This window comes from Aythya fuligula, chromosome Z (genome assembly GCF_009819795.1).
Source record: "Aythya fuligula isolate bAytFul2 chromosome Z, bAytFul2.pri, whole genome shotgun sequence".
Classification (NCBI taxonomy): domain Eukaryota; kingdom Metazoa; phylum Chordata; class Aves; order Anseriformes; family Anatidae; genus Aythya; species Aythya fuligula.
Window position 1 is genome coordinate 52783365 of NC_045593.1, and position 20474 is coordinate 52803838.

The window sequence follows — 20474 nt, forward strand, 5'->3', positions numbered from 1 at the left end:
ACTGGAGCCTTGCAGTATTACTATGGAGAATGAGGTCATCACAAATAAGGTGCTCAAAGGTGCTCCATTCACAATAGCTAGTTTCATAAAGGAACTTCCTCTTCTTTTTGTATGTTCCTATGTCCTGCTTCAGAAAATTTGTTAAACCCACTTTTAGCATCTTTGAATGGAACCTTGGCAAAAAGTTTGCCTGTTAGAAGAGTTTGTCTCAGCATATTACTCATTGTCCTGCTTTATCATATATATCCCAACCCACCAAGCAGCCAAGCCATCACAATGAGTTTAATTTTCAGGTAGGTCACAAGAGATTATGGGACTGGCCAGCTTGCACAACTTCACAAAATCTACAGTAAGAGAATGAGGGGTGGGAGTGTTTGCTATTGTTATGGGGCAAGCTGCTCCTGTATCTGAGGACTTCATTGACTTGTAGTGATTTGAGCAAATGCTTTATCCTGGCAGTTAAAGAAACTTTTCGAATCAGTTTGTGGGACATTTATTTTATGCAGATTCGAGTGTTACAGGAAGACTTCAGACAGATTTAGAATATTTGCTGATGGTCACTGTTGCAGTTGAACCCCCCAAACCCTTCCATATTTCTGAAAACACTGGAGAAGTTAGAATATGAGCAAGACAACAGAAAGATATTCACTGGCAAAATCTGCATATGAAAATATGCAAATATATTAATATTGTAATGTAATGTTTTTTTTTCAATTAAATGATTCATGCTAAAAAGTATTTCTCATCAATTGGAAACAATATTCACTTCCTTTCAAATCAGAAGAAATTAAAATAAATATCATTCAGTTTTCCTGTTTATCTCCTCATCCAAGGAAGGGGGAGAGGAATGGAAAAAGTGAGAAAAAAAATGCACAAAAATTAACTATTTTCTTTTTGCAGCTCTATTTTGTTTTGAATCAAGAAATATTTTTTACTTCAAATCATTTCATTAAATGTATCAGAAAATTACACAAACTATTCTCAGAAAAATGAAAAGCTGCCAGTTTGATCAAAAATTTTGACAGGTAAGATTTTCTGTTATTTATATGTCTTCTGGTCTTAATTTTGGAGACTTAACATACCTCAAATTAAGATCTTTGTTGGAAGATTGTCCAGTTATTCACTTGCACCTGAATCATTGTATCACAAACTTCAAACTCTTTCATGGACCCTGCAAGAAGAGCTTTTTCATTTCCAAAATAGGGCCCTTTTGCCCTAGTTGTCATGTAGCTCATGCTATGCTTGTACATTTTAAAGATCACTTTCCTCAAGACAAAATTACATGCTCGGGACGGCAACACTCATTCTGCCACAGCAGACACTTCATCTCTTAGAAATGATAGTCTATTTCACTGCCCTGAATATCACACACCTTGACGCATACAGCAGAGACACAAGGCAGAATAACCCAGAATTCAGGAAAGCATCTCTGAAGGGTGCAGTATGTATTAGATTGAGCTCTTTAGGAATATTACAGTTATCTCTGCAACCTTAGTTAACTATGCAGGCTTTCTTACTGTGTTATGTGCCTTTCCACAAATAGACTGATGTCAACTCAAAAAATTTATTGTTGCTCTGGAATATATAGTGTTCTTTTGAAAGCTCTAACTTCTGACATAACAAGAACCACTTGCAAATATCAACTGGAGAAGGAAGACAGAGGGAAGGGAAGGGAAGGGAAGGGAAGGGAAGGGAAGGGAAGAGGGAAGGGAAGGGAAGGGAAGGGAAGGGAAGGAAAGGGAAGGGAAGGGGAAGGGAAGGGAAGGGAAGGGAAGGGGAAGGGAAGGGAAGGGAAGGGAAGGGAAGGGAAGGGAGGAAGGGAAGGGGAAGGAAGGGAGGGAAGGGAAGGGAAGGGACAGGGAAGGGAAGGGAAGGGAAGGGAAGGGGGAAAGGGAAGGGAGAGGGAAGGGAAGGGAAGGGAAGGGAAGGGAAGGGAAGGGAAGGGAAGGGAAGGGGCACTTTGCACCAAGCTAGAATTCCACCTACATGAAGGTCCCTAGGCAGGCTTTCCTTAGACCTTCTGAAACACTTTTCGGAAGCATTTAACTTTCTCTGTCACTAGGGGCTGAAAAACACAGAAGGGAATTCACGGCACATAGAGTTGGCCCCATGTTTCAGGCTTACTTGCTAAACTGCTCTAGAGGCACCATCCTAAACGTTTTCCCACACATGCATGCACACACACACCTTCACACATCCACAAAAACAGTGCAAATGATGTTGAAGGCAGTCACAGAATGGGGATTATGTCTTTTTTTTTTTTTTTTTTTTTTTGAGAAGAATGAGCTTGAAGAAGGGATTTATGAAGAACTGGAGCTAGCAAAATTCATGCTTTCCTAAAAGCTTGCAGACTAGCTTGTCTAACACATATCTGGTCATTGCCTTGACATTAGACTTAGATTAGATCCTAAAGATGGTCTTAAAAGAACAAGGACATTATATATGAAAGGGAAGTGATAATGTGATGCCCTCTTAGGGATCAAAACTGATAAGCTAAGCATAAGTTGGACATTAGCAGAAAACAATATTTAAACCAGAACTTCCACAGAATTTAAACTTCTGGTTTAAAAGAACAGTGCAGTGTAAAACCATAAAAAAAAAAAAAAAAAAAAAAAAAAAAGTAAAGAAAACACATTTGAACTGGAGATGAGGAGATAAGGTACAGCAAGATCCTCATGAAATTATTAAGTAACAGACAAGAACAAAGAGACAAAAACAAACTAGTCAGAGACAGACCCATAGTAATTACCAAATCAAGCATGTGGCCTTTAGAATGAGTGGGATCATTCATGTGTTACACAAGATTAAATGAATCTAAGGGTGCTATAAAACCATGCACTGCAAGTGAAAGAATTCAGAGTAAGACAAAATTCAAATTCACAAACAGATGCTCACTGAAATTTATTGTGAGTTCAGAGAGTGGCTCTGCTAAATCATTAAATAAAGACTTGGAATTCCTCAGTGCACAATTTAAAGCAATGCAGAAGGAATAGATACAATAAACCAAAATAAATTGGAAGAGAATACACAAAACTCAGCTTGGTTCTGGGGCTAGACAGAGGTACCAGTTTGAATCTTCTCAGAGTCCCTGGATGTTTGCATGTATTTGTAGAATAATAGGAAATCCAAGGAACAAAGAGCAAGGGTAGGAGGGGGAAGGAACATAGTGCCACAAAAGGCGGAAAGAAGCAGGATGAAGAAGGAAGAAGAATATCACAAGGGGACAATGAAGAAAACAAGAAAGGACTGATATTTGGTAGAAGCAGGCAACCATCACCATAGCAAGCACGAGTGACATCTCCTCCTGTTGGCACATCACCTCCCCGTGATCCATTCATGCTCCCCGCAGACCTTTGTCTCCATCACGACAAGTGACTGCTGTGACCAGTAATGTATCACTTCAGCCCCTGGTTCCCAAAACCAACCCTCTCATTGAACTCTCAAGTTAAACAGTGTCTCCAACTATTTGCATATGTGTGCAGTGTCAGAAGGGCTGTTATGATCTGCACGTTAGTGTGTGTGCAGGAATGCATGTATCAGGCTGTCATGCTGCAATTTTCCACCTCCTTACATTCTGCTGATTCCCTGCAAAACCTGCCGACCTCCTGGGACTCTGCACACACCTTCAGTAGTTCTTCATCAGTTAAAGTTTCAAAAAAGATGTATATTTCACTGGGGAGAGCACAGCCAACAGAAATTTGCTTCACAGCACAACCATGTGCATAAACTGGATGCAGACAATTCTTCCCAATAAAATGAAAGCATTTCAAGTTCTGATGACAGAGGAGTAAACAGCATGTCAGTGAGATGTTGTCACTCTTCTGCCACCGTCTAATCAAGGTCACGGAGACAAATCCTTTAGTTTATTAATGCTCTTCTCAGTGTACCACATAAGATCCAGCCAGTGATTCCTGGATAATGTTACACAGCACACAGGATTCCTCTGTGCCTTGTGCCTTAAAGTAGCAGCATTTAGTACATGGCTGGCATGCATAGCTGCAGGAAGAATGCTGATACAAATCCCTTGTGTTCACCCCAAGTTTACTTCATTCCACATACCCTGAATTGTCAGTTCTTGCCAATGGTACATTAAAAAAAAAAAAAAAAAAAAAAAAAAAAAAAAAAAAAAAGGAAAATGCACACATGGCCAATTTTAAATCCCAATTTTGCTTCACCAACCAATATTTCACAAAACATAATTTTATGTTGGGATGAGTAAAAAGATACCTACTATTTGGACATCTCAGTGAAGAATCAAATTTAGTAGGGCAGAACCTAATTTCAGGTGACCTGAAATTAAGTCTTTTTAACCTGTGAAATTCTATGATTATTCATGTCTGCTTGTTGATGCTTATCTTCTTTCCTTGTTGAGGTAGCAAAAAGAATGTGTTACTTGTGTCCACTACTGAAAAACAAATTTCTGGTTGTATACCTGTCTTGCAAGGTTAACTATGAAAAAGAAAAAGAAAAAAAAAAAAAAAAAAAAAAAAAAAAAGTGAAACTAAACACTTTGATTTATCCAAGTCTGAAAAAAACAGTGAAAAGATTTAATTTACTCATACACCACCATCACACTACTTGTATCAGGAAATATTATTATTGTGATGAAAACATTCAGCTTTAGATCTATTATCTTCCATGTGCTTATTTAACAAATAATTCAATATATAGCATAGAGAAATTAAAAGATCCTAATCTCAACAGTCCTTTCTCCTGTTAAAGTATTTCAAGACCTTTCCCTGCAAACTTCTAATTTTAAACTTAATTCATCCTACAGGGTTAATAACTAGTTAAACAGTTAACTGTCTATATAAATACTGCACAGCTTAAGTTCAGATGCCTACAAAGGGAAGGTAGAGACGTTCTCAGTGTCAATAGGCCATGACTTCCACAAAGCCAGTGCACAGTGGCTGAGAGAGTGACCACCCACAGTGACACATTTTTATACCGAAGATGCAAGGAGGCCTACACCAGTGACCTTTCCTGGAGACCAGGAGAATAAGGCTCAGTAATTCAGGGTTTAAGCCATTCAGAGAAGGTTTTCGGTCCCAGTTAATAAAGGGCCTCACTAATCCAAAAGCTACAAACCTAACAAGATTCCTGATCCAACAGCCACTGTGGTTCAGGGAAGAGTTGGGATTTTGCTTCATTTGATGAGGAATTTATGCTGTTTTCGGCACTGTTTGCAAAAGCCCTTGGATACAAACGCTGTGCTCCTGCAGCCTTCAGCACAGCACACCCTGCAGACACAGCCCACTCTGGGAGTGCACAGAAGTCACACAGTCTCCCAGGAGCTCGTCCATGTTAAGAACAATGGCCAAGGGGAAAAAAAAAATCATAAAATTTTTCACCTGGCCAACACTCTTATTCTCCACTTGTGACTGAAGCATACGTGTATGGTATAGCCTACTGGCAGCAGCAAGCACATTTTCATACACATCCCTTCTGCAGGAAGAATTATTGCCAAAAATATAACACGTTATGCAAACAACTTAGTCACCCAAAGAGCTTTGTAAATGCGTAATAAGAAGATAACACTGAGCAATAAAATATACTTTGCTGAAGTAACATGGAAACATATGGCCTTCCATTCTGCCTTTAGAACAGCAACATAACCAGCCTAGTGAACCAGGTCACCCAGCCCTACAGCCCTTCACATTTTTGCATAAGAATTTCACACAAGTATACTATCTAAACCATTTCCTAAGGACATCTTCTATTACTGAAGTCACCCAGCCAGAAAGCACAATAATGCACACAGTTTCTTTTGGAAGGGGGGCAGTGGGGGAGAACAGTGTAAAGCAGAGGAGGTTTTCAAATCTTTTGTGGAAACAGGAAAACACTCAGTAAGTACGTAGCTTGGAGAAATAATAGCATTGCAATTCTGGGCTTTTGGGAGAGCCTTCAAGCCAAGTGCTTCGTAATCTACTGAAGAACTGCACTGGTTGCCAAAAGGTTCAGTATATACATATACGTATGTGCATACGTATGTAATGCATCTGTCTGTGTGTGTATACATGTATAAAAATCAAATCAAATCAAATCAAATCCTGCTCTTTATATGAGGAGTTAGCCTGTCTAGACTGTGGAACAGGCCTACATTCCTTCAAGGCTTAATTCAAGATAGTATCCACAGTTATAAAGCAATAAGGAGACCCAAGTACCAGGATTATTTGAGCAATCAGGTATGACACAGTCATGGTTATTTAGAAGTAATCACACTCCTAGCAATTTACAGATATTACCCCCTCCTCTTTCCAGTGGTATAGGCATAATAGTGATCTGTGTCTTTTGAGTGAGTGAGTGAGCAGGCACATGTCTTTTTCTGCATCTCTTGCCTGTTCACCCTCGGTTGAAAAGAGGATGAGAGAGTGGGTGCTGACCTGCAATTTCAGACCAACAATGTTCCTTTACACCCTTACACCATCTACATTTTTCAATGGCCCATTAAAATGTCTCTCATTTTAAGCAATTTAATGAAATAACAAATAGAAAATCTGAGAGGAAAATAGGGGGAAAATCAGCTTCAGCTGAAGAAAGTGAGGACAGAACCAAAAACCCTCAGAGGACACAATTACAGTTAAATAGGACAAAATGAAATACAGTGATGTCAAATTAAGCTCCCAGACTTTGCATGAATCACTTATGTAATCAGGAAGGAACCAAGAGAGGAACCGGTGGCCTTGCAGACAATGCCACCAGTGAATGTGGGAGAAAGTCAGTGAGTGTGAGGGCATGTGTGTTTGTGTGCCTGTGTTTGTGTGCTTGAGCACACAAATGAAAAACTAGAGTGACAGCTAAAAATGCTAACGGCAATCCAGAAAGACAAAAGGGGAATAAGGAGAATGGAATAGAAATAACAGAAAACTCAATCAGCAGTGATGTGTTGAGAAACAGAAACAACTGGAGAGTTTTCAACTGGATGAAACAGAAGAGGAAGCAGGGTGAGAACTGAAAGTGCAGAAGCTAGGAAACAGAAAATAAGTATTATTCAGAAGAGCATTACCAGCCATCTACAATTTATGTTCTTCAAATAGCCACCACCCTTCCAGAGATAAACCCAGCTATAATGACTCTTGTTTATAAAATACATTTTTCCTTCTTCCTGATTCCCAAGATTACTTCCTTGCTCTCTCACAAATATGCATGTTAAGGGAGCTTCCTGGAGTAGTTTTCCTGATTCAAGGGAACATCTTATAACCAGAAACAGACTGAAGACAGGGAAAAATTTAAACTGGGAGAACATCATTTTACATAATCATAATGTAAGTAGATCTAAATTGAAATTACATTTGACCTGAATCACAAGTATAAGCTGCACAGACAGTCATTGCCTCCTGTGTGAAGGAGATGAGGAAGACCAGACTGATTTATTTAAGTCCACCCTTAGAAAGCACCCTAAAATCTTCTTTTCAGGCTGTGACTGAAACGCTTCCCAACTGAAACACCACCAGCAACAGAAAACAAATAAACTAAAATATTCAAAACAATAAACAGTAAGAAAATTCAAAAGAAACCTATCCTCTAAGCAGATAAAACACTTTGGCTGGCTGTGACTTTTTTCAACTTTTGATTTCAAAACTATGAGTTTTTGATGTTTATCATAACATCCAAAATAGATAACGACACTGAAGACTTCATCTTAGTGCAAATGTAGAAGTTGAGTGAGATAACCTCTTAATAAAAGGAGCCACATGATAAATACACCACTGTAGAAAACTTATAACAGCATTGAACAATTTACAGCAACTTGGCCTGATACCTTCAGGAACGACTACTTCTTCTAGAAAGGTAATACCCCAATAAAGGGTGATCAGAGATCTGAACAGAGATCCAAATGAACAGCATGATGGCTGCCTCTCCAGTTTCTCTGAAGAACAGCTGGTGAATATGAAATGCTAGCTGCTTTGGATGGACATCAATGTGAAAAGGTTATCCTGGGTAGTGAGCTGGTGTTCAACCATTCTTAATACTTTTTCCTATTTCTTCTCTCATGCACTCAAAAACAAATGACAATATTTGGGTATCTGACTGGGTATCTGAAAGGGTTAAAAGGGCTGTTGGCAGCAGGAGGGAGATGCATAACCACATCTGTTGAAAGCAGATGAATCCCATTCCCATCCATCAGTGCAAACTCTGACTTTGGTCCTGCAGATGGAAGTGCTCTGGTTTGTTAGAAGAAAATTTAGAAGTAGGGAAAAGAGGCATATAAGTAGCCAGAATGAGTGCTCTATCTGATATGAGCAGTTAGGAGGAGGGATGACAGTGAAAGGAGGTAATATATGCATCTTCCACAGCACTCCATCGCTTGTTATTGGAAACCTTGTTAGCAGATGAAAGTGACAGGTGAGGTTCAGTGCTGTAAAAAAACAGCACATACATGGCATGATGACTGCAAGGCAGGGGAACAGAGCAATCTGTGAACAGGCTTGAAAGCCGCAAATAAAACAGGTACTGTTTTGTTCCTAAAATCTGAAGACAAGCAGAAACATAGAAACTGCCAGACCAGGAGGAACAAAAAAGAGAAAGGAAAAAATATACAAATTTAAGTCCACAGCCTGTACCATCGATAGGTATTCAACAGCAACAACAAAAAGAAGTCTAACATGTCACCATCCACTGTTTACATTTCTTCACTTACATTCATAGTAAGAGATCTTTCCTATGAATAAAGTGCCTCCTAGACTGCCCAGTGACTAGCCATTCAATTTCTAATATCACTGTGATTTTAATCTTGGCAGCATAGTGAAAATGGTCACAGTGGACTCCACTTCCAGAACATGAAGTGAGGGAGTAGAAATAGCTTCACCTCACCAATGACACTCATTTTTAAACTAGAAGCAAATTATCTCAGATTCAAGGAAATCCTAGAAATCCATGGCATGAAGGAATAATTCCAGAAAAAGGACCAGTGAATATCTGCTGTTATTATCTAGAGAACCTAGGTTCATCTGAATTGTTCCTATACAGAGGCATAATGTCACACTTCAGTGTCACCTCTTTGTATGCCTGTATGCCTTTATGTCTGAGACGCAGTAAGAAGAAAGCATAGTGCGCAAGACCAAAATTTACTCCTTTATTTTTACTCTTTTCAATTCTTAATCCTTTTTCAAACTTGAAAATTAATTTGCATAATTTTCTGCTTCAATGAGTTTTAAGGATTAATTATACCTTTGAAAAGGACAGGAGCAGTTTTGACACAAATGGGACAGTGGAAGGCAAGAGGGGAACCTGCAAATTCTGATCTCCTCCTACAACACAGATACAAAGAGTACCCAATGTAGAACAATGGGATGGCCTAAATCTACTTTATTTCATGTCCTGTCACCATGGCCCCTACCTTCTGTAGATCTTAACATCTGAGATAATTCATGTTCAGTCGTTCAGTTTGCATTTGTTACATTTAAAGTTCATCAGGAAACTTTTGCTTCCTTATAACAATAACAATACAATATTTTCAGATAAACAAAATATTTTCACAAACCTATTTTTTCTTTCATTACCCTCAATAACTGCTAGTGAAAGACTGTCATTGAACTGTACAGAGAGAAATAACAGATTATCTCAGATGTTTCGTAGTGAAACTTATTTAGCAAATGTAGTTTTATTCATGGTGGTGTCTTTTGGCCTTAGCCTCGCTTAGACTTATTTGGTGCCACTTTCCAGCAGAAAATTGAGCCACCGATACAGACAAGTGCCCTACCCTACCTTAACACTGGGCACACAGACTATTTTCCTGTCAAAATCCCTCAAACATGTAATGAGGAAATGTAGCACCCTCACATTTTCTCACAGTCTATCTGTTCCACAGGCTTTTCATGGATCACTTTGATTGTCCTTTTCTGCATTTTGCAACTCATCATGTGTTTGAGGGAAGAAGTGGCAAAAGCCACATGCTACTAGTAGATACCCACCTATGACTTGGCAGTTGACTAACTTAGATGATCCTCTATTGACATTTGTCAGCTGAGGACCTGGCCTTGTGTTTCAAGGTGGTGGTACCTCATCCGAAGCCTTCTAGGTAGCCATTAAGAGACAGTATTACAGTATCTATAGCTAATGCCAAAATGACCCATCAATCAGTGGAATCAAAATGACATTAATTTTAGATGATTACGTGATATGCAGATAATTATGATCCAGCCTGCACTGCTTCTAATGGTAATTATAAAGATTAACATACTATTAGCATTACATTGTAAGAGTGCGGACATAGCATTACTAATATTATGGGTTTCTACTGAGAAGATAGCTGAAATGGATGACCTGTAATCAAGAGAGAAGCCAAATAGTATTACTGTGCCATAGGAGAAAAAAAAAAAAAAAAAAAGAAAGAAAGAAAATGTTCCCTTACTATATTATTTAAAATCTGGATTCCTTTTTGAAATGTGTAAAACAAAGTAATGGGGATTCTCCTCTCCTCTCCTCTCCTCTCCTCCTCTCCTCTCCTCTCCTCTCCTCTCCTCTCCTCTCCTCTCCTCTCCTCTCCTCTCCTCTCCTCTCCTCTCCTCTCCTCTCCTCTCCTCTCCTCTCTCGAGTCTCCTCTCCTCGAGTCTCCTCTCCTCGAGTCTCCTCTCCTCTCCTCGAGTCTCTCGAGTCTCCTCTCTCTCCTCGAGTCTCCTCTCCTCGAGTCTCCTCGAGTCTCCTCTCCTCTCCTCGAGTCTCTCCTCTCCTCGAGTCTCCTCTCCTCAAGTCTCCTCTCCTCGAGTCTCCTCGAGTCTCCTCTCCTCTCCTCGAGTCTCCTCTCCTCTCCTCGAGTCTCTCTCGAGTCTCCTCTCCTCGAGTCTCTCGAGTCCTCTCCTCGAGTCTCCTCTCCTCGACGTCTCCTCTCCTCGAGTCTTCTCTCCTCTCCTCGAGTCTCCTCTCCTCGAGTCTCCTCTCCTCGAGTCTCCTCGAGTCTCCTCTCCTCGAGTCTCCTCTCCTCGAGTCTCCCTCTCCTCTCCTCGAGTCTCCTCTCCTCGGAGTCTCCTCTCCTCTCCTCGAGTCTCTCTCCTCTCCTCGAGTCTCCTCTTCTCGAGTCTCCTCTCCTCGAGTCTCCTTGAGTCTCCTCAAGTCTCCTCGAGTCTCCTTGAGTCTCCTCGAGTCTCCTCAAGTCTCCTCTCCTCGAGTCTCCTCTCCTTTCTTCGCTTCACCTCTCCTCAAGTCTCCTCTCCTCAAGTCTCCTTTCCTCAAATCTCATCTCATCAAAAATTATCTCCATTGTAATTGCCCTCCATACAATGTCCACAGTGGCAGATATCTCACCTGACACATAGTTGACCTGCCCTCCAGTTAGCATGCTTTAGAAGTCTACTGTCCATCTGCTAGGCTATGGTAACAATCTCTGAATTTGCTTTTAGTCCACACCTGGGGAAAGTTAGTTCACCTTAGTACAGTTCATAGTGAGAGAAAATGTCTGTGTCAAATCTTGCCAAAATGATTGCCATCCTGACACAGAAATTCATTTTTTTTTAATCAGTTGTGACTTGTCTCTGCCCACCTGACTGGTCACCAAAATGAGTACTATGAAAACTGCCAAGTAATCAGCCTGCAACTCAGCTGAACTGCACTTATTCAGTGGGGAACAAGAAAACTGAAATGTGTTATCATACTTAAAGTGTCCAAAATTCATGAGTAAGACCACCTGAAGTCCTGAACAATTTTATGTGAATGAACACAATTCATTCTTCATGTGGTTTCTGGTGTGAAGACCTGGGCTGGTCAAAACATTTAGTTCTTTACAAACACTACCACTAGAAGCACACTTCATTTTTTTTTCCTAATTACAAACAGAGACTCCAACTGCAGAATCTTCAAGAGAAACATCAATAAATCATAAGATTTTGCATTACTATGTTTTGCTTCTCTTTCTGCAGCATAATCCATCACTGAAATATTGTTGAAAGATACCTCCTTGCCAACAGACTTTGTAGAGAAGCTTCCAAAAGTACTGGAATCTTCCTCTTTTTTGAGGAATTTTAATCCCATAAAGAAACCCACTGCATTTTTATGCCAAATGAAGACAATGCTCATAGTTGGGTTGACTTTTCTTTTTGTCATCCTGAATATATAGGGTCTTGCAGAAATGTTATCCTGTAATAAAATGATCATTTGGCATAAGCATCAATTTCTTTTTACAAGACCATGAAGCTAGAGTATCCTTCATGTGCTGCACATCTGATCAACCTCTACAGCCCTGCAAAGAAAGGTGCCTGCAATCAGTGTAGGTAAATGGGGAGTATGAAGAGGGAAAGGGTCAGCTTCAGTCAACACTAAGAAACAGGAGATATGTGGACTTAAAGATGGCAGCTTGTTATTTTCCAGGTGGCCTCTAGTGAGAGAAAGCCTGGAGTGTTCACCAGAATGTGTCAGTTGCCAGTTTCAGAAGTTAATTTTGTTCAGTGACATGGGGAGAGATGTGCCAAGAGGAGCATATGGCACAATAAACTCCTAGTGGGTGAAACACATTTCTGGAATGAACACTAGAAGAAGTCATGATCTGTCCTGAGAGCTCACAAAGCATTTTGGTGAGACCTGCTGTTCATATTGGTATTTTCATTTTTCCAGGTTACAGCTCAAATATTTTCCATATAAATATATAATTTTTCTTTTCCAGCAAAATCTCATTTTTTCCACTGAAAATACAAGATTTTTAAACCAGTCTCTTAGGTGTTCTGGCAGAGCAAGAACTACTGTACTAGATTAGATGGAAAGTCTCCCTACCTCAATACTGTGTCCATGAGAGGAACCAGTAGTCATTGCCTAAGGTAAAATGTAAGAGCAAGGAAAGCATGTAGTGACAATTCTCACACCCTATTTTCCCAGGTCCAACAGAAAGATGACTCTGTGAGTATTAGTGGCTTTGCATAGCTGGAGTTCTCAGCATGCAAAATGGGCAGCCATAAATGAGAAGGGACAACTCAGGCTCCAGAGGAACTATGCTTCCTTTATTTATGACTATTACATGTTTCACCACAGCTGCTTTCAAATATTTTAGCCAGAGGGGAAAAAAAATAAGAGCTTCACGTGTGTCCAGAAAAATATGTTGATGCATATCCATGAAAAGTCTAGATGTTTCCTCAAAAAGAAAATCTATTCACATAGAGGGAATGCACTCATGAAGTATACAATACTTCCTAGCAGTTTGTTTACATTGGACATAACAGTGCATTTAGCAAACTCCAGTGCCCTGGATGAAAAGCCTAGCTAGCCAACCATCACCTGTAAACAGCAGCTTGCCCAAAGCAATTTCAAGAAACAAAGGGACAACTTCTCAGCTAGTCATAGATGAAAGTTTCTCTAGGTTCACATAAACCTTTGAAATTTTCTGAATTTTATTAAACTGTTATTCTTTCGGTCATTCTCCATCGACCGTCTCCCCTCAAGAATTTCACTCATCCCACCCCTGGGGGTTGGCATCAACTCTGACAGCACCAAGAGTCTATCATTCCTCCACACATTACTTCCAGAGAAAGCTTGTTTACTTGTAGATGACATGTTGCACAAGCCTAAAAAAAGTCAAGGAAAAGAAAGTTGTTTAGAAATTTATTTAAAGCAAGTGAAGATTGGTAAGCAGCATGCTTTTTATTTATTCATTTATCTATTAATTTATTTTTATTTCTGTGGCTTGCTGCAGGGCTCTGTAGGCTACAGGGCTTCTTAGGCACCAGCCTACAAAGTGGAACAAGTACTTCAGACTTTTGCACAGCTCTGAAAACATGGTCTGCCACTTTTATTTAGGTTGAGTTGTACCTTACTGTTCATATAATCACAGTGAAATCCAGGATAACAGAGACAAGTCTCCAGGGCCCTCCTGTACCCTCACACTTGTCCTCACTTAGCTGTTCACACTTCTGTCCATAATGGAAATTAGGAATAGAAGCACTAAAGAAGAGCACTAGTGTGCTACATCTGAATCCTTAGGTTAAATAGTAATCCTTAGGTTAAATAGTAAAATTACGTGATTGCCTCCTATCAACAAGTGCCTGAGATGTTCTTTGCGATGTCACCCAGTGCCACCATTTTATAAAGTACAGATGTTTGTTAGGTTTATGTATCTGACCACCTTTCTCTGCTCCACTGGCACAGCAAGGTGCCCACAGAAGAAACAGAGCTCACACTAAGAAGACATGTGGTACCAGTACTTGCTGGTACCAGTCCTACTGTCTGAGACCAAACTATAGGAACAGGTCCAGCCAGACACCTTCTGGTTTAGGCCAGAACCTTAGCTGGCATAAATCCATTGCAAGTAACAGAGAAATAAGAATTTCCACCTCTGTTAGATTAGACAGAGGAACAAGAAAGGAAAATAATTTTCATTTTAAGGAAGCTTCTATTCCTAGTTCATTTGGAAGCAAGGCAGCTGCAGTAACACTGAACCAAAAAAAAAAAAAAAAAAAAAAGGCTAAACTTAACGGTTTGAAACCAGTGAAATCTCTATAAACATTACAGTGTGCAAGTGTGCAAAGTGGATTACTCTCACTTAGCCTCAGCTGAACATGGTATTATACCAGTACATACTTTTGACTGACAATGCAAAGTGAGTGTAAACATTGGTTTACACAACAGTCTATCGGATGTAACCACTGAAAATGCATGACAGTGTCTCTGGTCCTGGGGGTAGTGATAATCATCTAAAGGAACATCTGCTCTTTCAGCTTGGGAAATAAAATAGATCACTAAGCCCAGGGACTGCACTAAAATGTACATGTTTGTTTCAAAAAACTGATTTACTGACTGAGCCAAATCTTCAGATGGTGTACACTGGCAGACTTCTGCCAAAGTCAACAGAGTCATACCGATTTATACTCACAAAGCACATAATCTGTTGTAGACAAATATGGACAGAAGCCTCCTTCCCCTATATCTCCTACACACTGTTTATTGTATGACAAATCATTTGGGGATGTTCAGCCTACTAGAATGCCATTTCAGCTAATTCATGCAAAGATCTCCAGTTTGGCAGAGACTTGCTGACAACCTACAGCACACTCTGCCTTTAAATGATAGGTCTGTGAGGAAGGCTGCAATCCCAGAAATGTATTGTCTTAAATAAGATAGGATGAAGTCCTGAGCTCATGAATAGTCTCAGTATAACACTCCAGCAAACCACAGGCATTTCAAGGCATTTCTGCAGTGCAACCACAATCCCATGAATATCTCAAGGAAAAGCAGACACAGGTGAGCTGCTGAATCTTCTGACGCTGAGAAAGTACCTTCTTCTCAGTCACACACAAAAACAAACCCCAGCTCTAACTCCAGTCTTGGATAAAATATAAAATGGCTTCTTATTATAATTACCAAGGTCCCAGGGGGTACATATAATTGAATTAAGGGGTGTCTCTACTTGCATACTTAGTGGCTGTAGAGCTGTCTTCAGCTTCAGTCTGTGGTCCTGTAATCAGTGTCCAGAACATGCACAAGACGCCCTTTAATTCAGTTATAAGTAGCCCTTGGGGAACCATAGAATTAAACAGTATCATAAGGTTCTAAACATGGTCCGTACAAGGGCTAATTCCATGCTCCCGTTCAATAGGGGATTTCTCAGCCTCATCAAAGTTTTATGCTAAAATTTTGGCTAATATTTTGAAAGCATGTTACTTTATTTGACCTAAATGACTTTTGCACATGTTCATTTCCATTTTACTCTATCAGCCTGTTTAACATAATAGCATATTAACAGTACATTTGAAAGAAGAGTCAGTGGTTTGGAGTCAGTCCAAAGCAGTCACAGCAGCAGGAGAGAGCAATAAGAGTTTTGAAGAAGGAAAATCAGAGTTGAGTCCCCATTAATGCTTTACAAAATGCAAATATCCTTGTGCACAGGGGATGTTTTGGCATAAGAACATAATGTTATTTGTACCAGATTACCAGATTATTTCCAGAAAGATGGTCCCTGAGAAGACTAGACTACTACAAATGAATCTTTATAACTGTAAAATGCTGATGAAGCAATACTTGAAATTATTATGTCTTTTAACATATGTGTAAGTAATGTATTTTATATAATACCATTATATACCATTCTATACATTCATGCAGCAGCATATGTGTGGACAGACAATAGAGAAGATTAGTAGAACCCTATACTATTAAATTCATATTATTAAATCTTGTCACTTATAGCTTTGCCAAATCAAAATTTATCCATAATTTCCTCTGATAATTATCTGCCTCAAGTTAATGTATTTAATTTTTAGTTTGTACTGAATGCAAAACAGCTCAGTCATTTTCAAAAGTGAGACTCCAGAAAAACATGCTTTGTCAAGATAAAATAAAATTCTAGTTATCTTTTAACTGAGATGCTGTAGATAGAATGAGATTGTTGAAATTCACCAGAGAAGCAAAACGTGGGTTTATGACAAAAAAAATGAGGGCTTCACCATTATGGTGGACATTTAAAACAAAGTATGCATTTACTTACGGGGGTGATAATTGTTCATAGATTTAAACTGACAACATTTATTTTTACTGTGTGTCAGAAAACCCAAGCAACAGATCAATTTAAGTGAATTTGAGACATCTGTATGCATTTGAGATTTGCAGATGTTGACTAGCATCAGGTCATAAAGCAAAAGCAAAAAAGGGCTAGTGTGACTGAATGGAGCCTGCCAATAATAGCTGTTGTGAATGGAAGCCTCACTTCCAATAAAATGCCAAGCTAAGGAAGGGTTTTCTGCAAAAGATACCCCAAACTCTTCACACACCAGTTAGGAAGTAACCATCTAGGAAGTTCCTGACTAGGAAAAGTTAATATATTTAGCTGGAGTTACAACAGGTTCCCCTCTGACCTCAGAGATTCATGTCAGTCCCAGATAATACAATGAAATTGTGCTTCAACAAAGTGACATCCTTCTACCAAGGGCTTCTCTATGTAGGACTTGTTTGGCATGTGGGCAAATCAAGAGAAGCTGCCCAGTGCAGCACATCTCAAGCAAATGACACCAACAGGCTGCTGCACCCAGACAGAAATGTATGTGTATTTCTAAGGGCACAGCTGATCTCTAATTTTTCCCTCACACCAGCAGAACATGAAACTGGGAAGGCACCATGAAGCTTGTGATGTTCAACCCAGATATTACTGTTAAGCTATAGGACCTTAGGACATTGTAAGACCGGCAGCTCTACACACTCTATGAATCACAGAACAACAACCTGTGGCAGTCAAAATGCTGAAAGGCTCCAGAACCTCCAGGCACGCACAGGGAGAGATGAGGAGAGAAAAGGGGCATTGCTGCTACATGCAAATAGTCAATTAGTCAAACAAGAACCTCTGAGTTGTCCTAGGAAGCAATCCAAATTGCACTATGGAAAAATTAAAATCTTTTTGTGTCAAGGCCATCTTAAAGAGTTAGATAGAATTAACAAGCACAAATATAAATGAATAAAAGAACAAGACATATATCAAAACTGTAACTATAGAGACAAAACTTTCACATATTTTTTACTATTTGCAAGAACATTAGCATGATCTTATAATATATAATATAAAATATAATGTCGTAGTGAAGTGGTTTGTGAGTAGAAAATATCTGTGCAGTAATTATCATGTTCTGCAGAGTTACAGGCTTACTTGCTACATTAAAAGAACTAATGCAGGCTGTTATTCTAGCTTAAATGTGCACATTTGGTAGTCAACACCTATATGAATGAGAATCAGAGTATGTGTGTTCGTCCTTGGCATACCCTACTCACAAGGTCTTGTTACTCTGGAATGGCAATCAGGACTGTATCAGTCTAATGTTCTGTAAAGCACTTCTTACCAGGTTTCTAACCCATTCCTTTGTATAGGAATCAGCAAGATTCACAGGAACATTACAGAAGGTCTCTCCCAAGGGAACAACTAATTGCAAAAAGGGAGTTATTTTCCCGTCAGGTTTCTGACTTCAGAAACCTGAAGAACCTTCAGAAACCTGTGATGGGCAACCACACCAAATATGCTCCTCTAGTTGCTAAGAGATCCTAAGTTCAAGGCACATGAATGGCATAGTGAGGTGCATACCTCTGTGGTGGGATGTTAGTGGTCCCACCTGTTCTCATGTTTTACAGACTAAGATCTAGAGCTGGCCAGACATTTTCTGTGGACAAAGCAATTGTTCCCCAGGAAATTCCAAATCACTGGCACAGAATCTGCTCAGGGGTTATACTGACATTGGCACAAAATATTCAAGATACTGCTCTGCTTACAACCTCCAAACAAACTTTTGTGAAGGAAACAAAACCTGCATTAATCCTGCATCTCCCTCTTTTTCCTGCAACTGCCATGTTCATATGCCAGCAGCGTAACATGGTTTGTTTTAAAATACTAACAATGTCTTGTCCCAGCCACTAAGAACCAGCACACTAGGACCTATTTTTTTGCGCATCACTCTGTCCAGCCCACCACTCAACATCAGAGACAGAGAGGGAGCCAAAGGTACACTTTCCAATGAAAAAGCAAAGGTTCCACTTGTTTCTGTCCCATGCCATGGTAAAGTGTACAGGCAAGTGCAACACATTTCCTCACCTCTACCTAAGCTGATTGCCCAGCAGCAGACACAGCAAGGAGCAACCAGCATCAAAATAGGAAGTCTGGCTGCCACCTCAAGGCCAACATCGCTTTCCTCTCCTTGGTGTGAGCAAGTTTCCACCTGGTTAGGCCTGCAGAAAATGTGGCAAGCAGATCACCAGACATGTGAAGGGAGTGACAAAGTCAAATGTAAGTGCATGTGACAGTTGAAATTGTTTGTGACTTAAAGATAGTCAACAGCAGCCAGCAGCAGTCAGGAAGTACAAAGGTCACGGAGAATACACATTGCCAGTTGATGGCATTATATTTCAAGGCCTGAGAAGCAGAAAGAGTGAAAAATAAGGAGCATTTGGACCTAATTAAGCAACAAAAGGAATCAGAGGCCTGGGAAAATAAGAAGACACACCTCCAAAATAAGGTACATCTTGCAGTGAAATTCGCTTCATTTGGATAGCATCACTTTCCAAGACCTTTGAAACAATTGAACACTGACCTCAAAACAACGATGCATAATGCCAATTCCTATCATTATCCCTGTCAGAGTTCAATTCTACCTACCAGAAACTAGAAGGAAGGAAGCAAGGATGGAAGAAAGTAAAGAAGGAAGGAAGGAAGGAAGGATAGAGAAGACTTTCTAGAGAAGGCTTTCTGCCTTGCAGAACTATGTCTTCTTCTTTATTTCTCACTCTTGTATCAGCAAGCCAAATAAAATAATATGATCAGTTTATAACTTGATTGACACCTCTTTTGTGAAACAAACTGCCTAGCTACAGCTGGCTACAACTTTTCCCTGGTTTTCAACAAATTCACTATTGGAATTGCAACACAGACGCAAAAATCCTTCACTCCTTTACACACATACAACAACACAAAAGTCACAGGTTTCCAGGACTGAACTGAGACCAGAATTTGTCAAAAGACTGGCAAAATAAATTGGCTGATTGCTACATATTGCACAAATGCCGGATCATTGTCAAACAAGAAGAGACTTATGCACTGAGGCTCTGTCTGGGGGATATGTGAGGCACAGTGTGGCTTGCACATGCTTCTGAGTGTTGCAAGGCAGGTTGCATTAAACACATCTGCATCCTAAAAGCATAGCACAGCACTTGGCTTTCTAGCCTAGTCTCCTGTAACTTTGCCCAGTTTGCATGACATCATGAGTCTATTGTCATGAATTAGTATAAAACTATGGTTTGGATCTTTCACTCAAGCTGCTGTTGTATTTGCCACTGTTTCTCCAGTATCATAGCAAAGCCTCTGCAGGGTCTGGAATTTCTTGCATATGTGTACCATATGAAAACCATTGTGAAGTTAGTTTCCTAACTCAGAAGAAACTGAGATGAGAGCTGAGAAGAATAGCCTTGTGTTTTCACTGAAAGCTTTTGAAATCATCATTTGAGATCTCCCTCAGATCTTTTCAATGAAAAGACCTTTTTCTGCAGTGACTTCAGGTTGTATTTCATATCCAAGCTGAAGATGTGCAAATAACTGCTCTAACAGAGAATGGCGCTGTACAATTTGCCATAATATACTTGTAAAAATGCAGTCAGCTGGTGACATTTCAGCAGACAGATGTTGACCATTATACACAGAGCACAAGGGGATTGTGCACTTACATTCACATGCATATTTCCTAGACATGCACAAAGACCCTGTCCTCATAGGCACACAATCACAGAAACCTCAGTCCTCAATGTTAGCATATGCCACAGGATTATAAATGATGATTCCTTGAAGAACATTCTGAAAAACTATAGTAGACAAACTTCTCATTTGATAATACATGACTCTTCATCTTGCTCTGTCAGTGGTACCATCCTTCTCAGCAACCACAACTTCTCATTCTTAGCAAAATGGATTTGTTGAAGCTTATTACCCCAGATTTACATTAAAAAAAAAAATAAATAAATTTGTCTGTTGTCTAAGATTCATTAGCAGAACCTATGAGAAATGTATGAAATGGGGCATCTGACATTTCATAAGT